Source organism: Panicum virgatum, chromosome 9N, assembly GCF_016808335.1.
Source record: "Panicum virgatum strain AP13 chromosome 9N, P.virgatum_v5, whole genome shotgun sequence".
In the NCBI taxonomy this organism is placed as follows: Eukaryota; Viridiplantae; Streptophyta; class Magnoliopsida; order Poales; family Poaceae; genus Panicum; species Panicum virgatum.
The window spans coordinates 5651117-5658288 of NC_053153.1; positions in this window are offsets into that span (position 1 = coordinate 5651117).

Here is a 7172-nt window from a genome sequence, read left to right on the forward strand (position 1 = left end):
AGATTAGATCTATTTCACACTCAATCACTCAATATAGATCTTTCACCAACATCATTAGTGCTTAGTTAAGCATAGTAATACACTTGTTCCGTAGATTGATAAACCTTGGGGGAATACTCTAAGGGAAAAGCTACACGATCCGTGCACTTGCGGTACGTAAATTGGCGCTCTAAGGAGCGTCAATAGCGAGCCCTTTCAATGGCCGTTTTTGTGTGTCTAAAGCACGTCCAGCATCTTCACCATCCTACTAGGCATCTACGAGGCTACCCATCCTATGAAAAAACTGGTCACACCTATGATTTTAAACTAAAAAAGCAAGCTACAGTACCGAATGGCCTATTTCTGCGCATCCTTCGGGCTGGGGCCTAGGGCGAGATTTTTCAATGGCTGTTTTTTTGTGTCTGAAGCACATCCAGCATCTTCGCTAGCCCGCTTGGCATCTACAAGGCCACCGGCCCATGAAAAAATGGTCACGGCTATGACTTTGCACTAAAAAAGCGAGCTACGGTACCGAACGACCTATTTCTGCGCATCCTTCGGGCTGGGGCCTAGGGCGAACCCTTCGAATGGCCGTTTTTTTGCACCCGAAGCACGTCCGACATCTTTGCCATCCTGCTAGGCATCTACGAGGCCACCCGGCCCACGAAAAATGGTCACGGCTATGACTTTGCACTGAAAAAGCGACCTACGGTAACGAACGGCCTATTTTTGCGCATCCTTCGGGCTGGGGCACAGGGCGAGCCCTTTCAATGGCCATTTTTTGCGTCCAAAAGCATGTCCGGCATCTTTGGCATCCTACTAGGCATCTACGAGGCCACCCGGCCCATGAAATAAATGGTCACGGCTATGACTTTGCACTAAAAAAGCGAGCTACGGTACCGAACGACCTATTTCTGCGCATCCTTCGGGCTAGGGCTCAGGGCGAGCCCTTTCCATGGCCGTTTTCTTGCGTCCGAAGCGTGTCCAGCATCTTCGCCATCCCGCTAGGCATCTACGAGGCTGCCCAGCCCACGAAAGAAATGGTCACGGCTATGACTTTGCACTAAACAAGCGAGCTAAGGTACAGAACAACCTATTTCTGCGCATCCTTCGGGATGGGGCCTAGGGCGAGCGTTTTCAATGGCGATTTTTTTTTTTGCGTCCGAAGCATGTATGGCATCTTCGCCATCCCGCTAGGCATCTACAAGGCTGCCTGGCCTATGAAAACAACGGTCACGGCTATGACTTTGCACTAAGAAAGCGAGCTAAGGTACCGAACGGCCTATTTCTGCGCATCCTTCGGGCTGGGGCCCAGGGCGAGCCCTTTCAATGTCCATTTTTTTCCATCCGAAGCACGTCCGGCATCTTTGCCATCCCACTAGGCATCTATGAGGCCACCCGGCCCATGAAAAAAACGATCACGGCTATGACTTTGCACTAAAAAAGCGAGCTACGGTACCGAACGGTCTATTTCTGCGCATCCTTCGGGCTCGGGCCTAGGGCGACCCCTTTCAATGGCCGTTTTTTTTGCATCCGAAGCACATCCAGCATCTTCACCATCCCACTAGGCATCTACAAGGCTGCCCAGCCTACGAAAAAAATGGTCACACCTATGATTTTGCACTAAAAAAGCGAGCTACTGTACCGAACGGCCTATTTCTTCGCATCCTTCGGGCTGGGGCCTAGAGCGAGCCCTTTCAATGGCCGTTTTTTGTGTCTGAAGCATGTCCGGCATCTTCGCCATCCCGCTAGGCATCTACAAGGCTGCCCAGCCCATGAAAAAATGGTCAAGGCTATGACCTTGCACTAAAAAAGCGAGCTACGGTACCGAATGGCCTATTTCTGCGCATCCTTCGGGCTGGGGCCTAGGGCGAGCCCTTTCAATGGCCGTTTTTTTGCACCTGAAGCACATCTGACATCTTCGCCATCCATCTAGGCATCTGCGAGGCTGCCCAGCCCATGAAAAAAATGGTCACAGCTATGACTTTGCACTGAAAAAGCGAGCTACGGTACCGAACGGCCTATTTCTGCGCATCCTTCGGGCTGGGGCCAGGGCGAGCCCTTTCAATGGCCATTTTTTTTGTGTCCGAAGCACATCCGGCATCTTCACCATCCCACTAGGCATCTATGAGGCTGCCCGGCCCATGAAATAAATGGTCACGGCTGTGACTTTGCACTAAAAAAAAGAGCTACAGTACCGAACGACCTATTTCTGCGCATCCTTCGGGCTGGTGCCTAGGGCGAGCCCTTTCAATGGCCATTTTTTTTTGCACTCGAAGCACGTCCGACATCTTCGCCATCCCGCTAGGCATCTACGAGCCACCTGGCCCACAAAAAAATGGTCATGGCCATGACGTTGCACTAAAAAAGCGAGCTATGGTACCGAACGACCTATTTCTGCGTATCATTCGGGCTGGGGCCAGGGCGAGCCCTTTTAATGGCTGCTTTTTTGCGTCTGAAGCACATTTGGCATCTTCACCATCCCACTAGGCATCTACGAGGCTGCCAGGCCCATGAAAAAATGGTCACAGCTATGACTTTGCACTAAAAAAACGAGCTACGGTACCGAATGACCCATTTCTGTGCATCCTTCGGTCTGGGGCCCAGGACGAGCCCTGTCAATGGCCATTTTTTTTTGCGTCCAAAGCACGTCTGGCATCTTCGCCATCCTACTAGGCATCTATGAGGCCGCCTAGCCCATGAAAAAAATGGTCGCGGCTCTGACTTTGCACTAAAAAAGCGAGCTACGGTACCGAACGACCTATTTCTGCGCATCCTTCGGGCTGGGGCCCAGGGCAAGCCCTTTCAATGGCCGTTTTTTGGGTCTAAAGCACATCCAGCATCTTCTTCATCCTGCTAGGCATCTACGAGGCCACCCGGCCCATGAAATTAATGGTCACGGCTATGACTTTGCACTTAAAAAGCGAGCTACGGTACCAAACGGCCTATTTCTGCGCATCCTTCGGGCTGGGGCCTAGGGCGAGCCCTTTCAATGGCTGTTTTTTTCAACACCCGAAGCACATGTGACATCTTTGCCATCCCGCTAGGCATCTACAAGCCACCTGGCTCAAGAAAAAATGGTCACGGCTATGACTTTGCACTGAAAAAGCGAGCTACGGTACTGAATGGCCTATTTCTGCGCATCCTTCTGGCTGGGGCCTGGGGCGAGCCCTTTTAATGGCTGTTTTTTTATGTCTGAAGCACATCCAGCATCTTCGCCATCGTGCTAGGCATCTACGAGGCCGCTCAGCCCACGGAAAAAATGGTCACAGCTATGACTTTGCACTAAAAAAGCGAGCAACGGTACTGAACGGCCTATTTCTGCGCATCCTTCGGGCTGAGGCCCGGCGCGAGCCCTTTCAATGGCTATTTCTTTTGCATCCGAAGCATATCTGGCATCTTCGCCATCCCGCTAGGTATCTACAAGGCCACCCGGCCCATGAAAAAAACAGTCACGGCTATGACTTTACACTAAAAAAGCGAGCTACGGTACCGAACGGCCTATTTCTGTGTATCCTTCGGGCTGGGGCTCAGGGCGAGCCCTTCCAATGGTCGTTTTTTGTGTCCGAAGCATATTCGGCATCTTCGCTATCCCGCTAGGCATCTACGAGGCCACCCAGCCTAAGAAAAAAAATGGTCACGGCTATGACTTTGCACTAAACAAGCGAGCTAAGGTACCGATCGGCCTATTTCTGCGCATCCTTCGGGCTGGGGCCCAGGGCGAGCCCTTTCAATGGCTATTTTTTTGCGTTCGAAGCACGTCCGGCATCTTTGCCATCCCTCTAGGCATCTACAAGGCCACCCGGCCCATGTAAAAAATGGTCACGGCTATGACTTTGCACTAAAAAATCAAGCTACGGTACCGAACGACCTATTTCTACGCATCATTCGGGCTGGGGCCCAGGGCGAGCCCTTTCGATGGCTGTTTTTTTGGGTCTGAAGCATGTTCGCATCTTCGTCATCCCACTAGGCATCTACAAGGCTGCCCGGCACACGAAAAAAGGTCACGGCTATGACTTTGCACTAAACAAGCGAGCTACGGTACCGAACGGCCTATTTCTGCGCATCCTTCGGGCTGGGGCCCTGGGCGAGCCCTTTCAATGGCCATTTCTTTGCGTCCGAAGCACGTCTAGCATCTTCGCCATCCCGCTAGGCATCTACAAAGCCACCTGGCTCATGAAAAAATTGTCACGGATATGACTTTGCACTAAAAAAACGAGTTACGGTACCGAATGGCCTATTTCTGCGCATCCTTCGGGCTGGGGCCTAGGGTGAGCCCTTTTAATGGCCATTTTTTTTGTGTCCGAAGCATGTTCGGCATCTTCTCCATCCCGCTAGGCATCTACGAGGCTGCTCGGCCCACGAAAAAAACTATCACGGCTATGACTTTGCAATAAAAAAGCGAGCTACGGTACCGAACGACCTATTTCTGCGCATCCTTCGGGCCCCAGGGCGAGCCCTTTCAACGGCCATTTTTTTTTGCGTCCGAAGCACATCCAGCATCTTCACCATCCTGATAGGCATCTACGAGGCCACCTGACCCACGAAAAAAATAGTCACGGCTATGACTTTGCACTAAAAAAGCGAGCTACGGTACCGAACGGCCTATTTCTGCGCATCCTTCGGGCTGGGGCCAGGGCGAGCCCTTTCAATGGCTGTTTTTTTGTGTTCGAAGCACATCTGGCATCTTTACCATCCCGATAGCCATCTACGAGGCTGCCCGGCCCATAAAAAAACGGTCACGACTATGACTTTGCACTAAAAAAGCGAGCTATGGTACCGAACGGTCTATTTCTTTGCATCCTTCGAGTTGGGGCCCAGGGCGAGCCCATTCACTAGCTGTTTTTTTGCATCCAAAGCACGTCCGGCATCTTCACCATCCCGCTAGGCATCTACGAGGCCACATGATCCATGAAAAAAATGGTCACGGCTATGACTTTGCACCAAAAAAGCGAGCTACGGTACCGAACGGCCTATTTCTGCGCATCCTTCGGGCTGGGGCCTAGGGCGAGCCCTTTCAATGTCTGTTTTTTTTTTGCGTCTGAAGCACATCCGGCATCTTCACCATCCTGCTAGGCATCTACGAGGCTGCCCGACCCATGAAAAAACGGTCACGACTATGACTTTGCACTAAAAAAGCGAGCTACGGTACCGAACGGCCTATTTCTGCGCATCCTTCGGGCTGGGGCCTAGGGCCAGCCCTTTCAATGGCTATTTTTTTTGCATCCAAAGCACATCCGGCATCTTCGCCATCCCGCTAAGCATCTACGAGGCCGCCCGGCCCCTGAAACAAACGGTCACGACTATGACTTTGCACTAAAAAAGCAAGCTACGGTACGGAACGGCCTATTTCTACGCATCATTCAGGCTGGGGCCAAAGGCGAGCCCTTTCAATGGCTGTTTTTTTTTTGCGTCCCAAGCATGTCCGGCATCTTCGCCATCCTGCTAGGCATCTACTAGGCTGCCCGGCCCATGAAAAAATGGTCACGGCTATGACTTTGCGCTAAAAAAGTGAGCTACGGTACCGAACTGTAACATCCCAAAAAATTACCGAAACAAATCACTCGCCAAAAATCATTTTCAAAATCTTTTTCGTCGTTGAGCTCAAGTCATTTCAAAATCTTTTTCCGTCCGAGCTCCTAATTCCCCGAAAATACTTCCCGGCGTTTTGCCGTCCGACACCCGCTAGGCATCTACGAGGCTGCCCGACCCACGAAAAAACGGTCACGACTATGACTTTGCACTAAAAAAGCGAGCTACGGTACCGAACGGCCTATTTCTGCGCATCCTTAGGGCTGGGGCCAGGGTGAGCCCTTTCAATGGCTGTTTTTTTGAGTCCAAAGCACGTCCGACATCTTTGCCATCCTACTAGGCATCTATGAGGCCACCCAGCCCATGAAAAAATGGTCACGGCTATGACTTTGCACTATAAAAGCGAGCTATGGTACCGAACGGCCTATTTCTTTGCATCCTTCGGGTTGGGGCCCAGGGCGAGCCCATTCACTGGCTGTTTTTTGTGTGTCCGAAGCACATTCGGCATCTTCGCCATCCTGCTAGGCATCTACGAGGCCACCTGGCCCATGAAAAAAATGGTCACGACTATGACTTTGCACTAAAAAAAGCGAGCTACGGTACCGAATGGCCTATTTCTACGCATCCTTTGGGCTGGGGCCCAGGGTGAGCCTTTTCAATGGTCGTTTTTTGCGTCCAAAGCACATCCGTCATCTTCGCCATCCCCCTAGGCATCTACAAGGCCACCCGGCCTATGAAAAAAATGGTCATGGCTATGACTTTGCACTAAAAAAGCGAGCTACGGTATCGAACTGCCTATTTCTACGCATCCTTCGGGCTGGGGCCCAGGCCGAGCCCTTTCAATGGCCGTTTTTTTTTCCGTCCAAAGCATGTTCGGCATCTTTGCCATCCTACTAGACATCTACAAGGCCCCTCGGCCCAAGAAAAAATAGTCACAGCTATGACTTTGCACTAAAAAAGCGAGCTACGGTACCGAATGTCCTATTTCTGCGCATCCTTTAGGATGGGGCACAGGGCAAGCCCTTTCAATGGCTGTTTTTGGGTCTGAAGCACGTCCGGTATCTTCGCCATCCCGCTAGGCATCTACGAGGCTGCCTGGCCTATGAAAAAAAATGGTCACGGCTATGACTTTGCACTAAAAAAGCGAGCTACGGTACCGAACGGCCTATTTTTGCGCATCCTTCGGGCTGGGGCCCAGGGCGAGCCCTTTCAATGGCCATTTTTTTGCATCCAAAGCACATCCGACATCTTTGACATCCCGCTAGGCATCTACGAGGCCACCCGGCCCATGAAACAAACGGTCACGGCTATGACTTTGCACTAAAAAACAAGCTACGGTACCAAACGACCCATTTCTACGCATCATTCGGGCTGGGGCCCAGGGGAGCACTTTCAATGGCTGTTTTTTTTTTTTGCGTCCGAAGCATGTCCGACATCTTCGCCATCCCGCTAGGCATCTATGAGGCTGCCCGACCCACGATAAAAATGGCCACAGCTATGACTTTGCACTAAAAAAAGCGAGCTACAGTACCGAACGGTCTATTTCTGCGCAACCTTCGGGCTAGGGCCCAGGGCGAGCCCTTTCAATGGCCATTTTTTGCGTCTGAAGCACATCTAGCATCTTCGCCATCCCGCTAGGCATCTACGAGGCTGCCCGACCC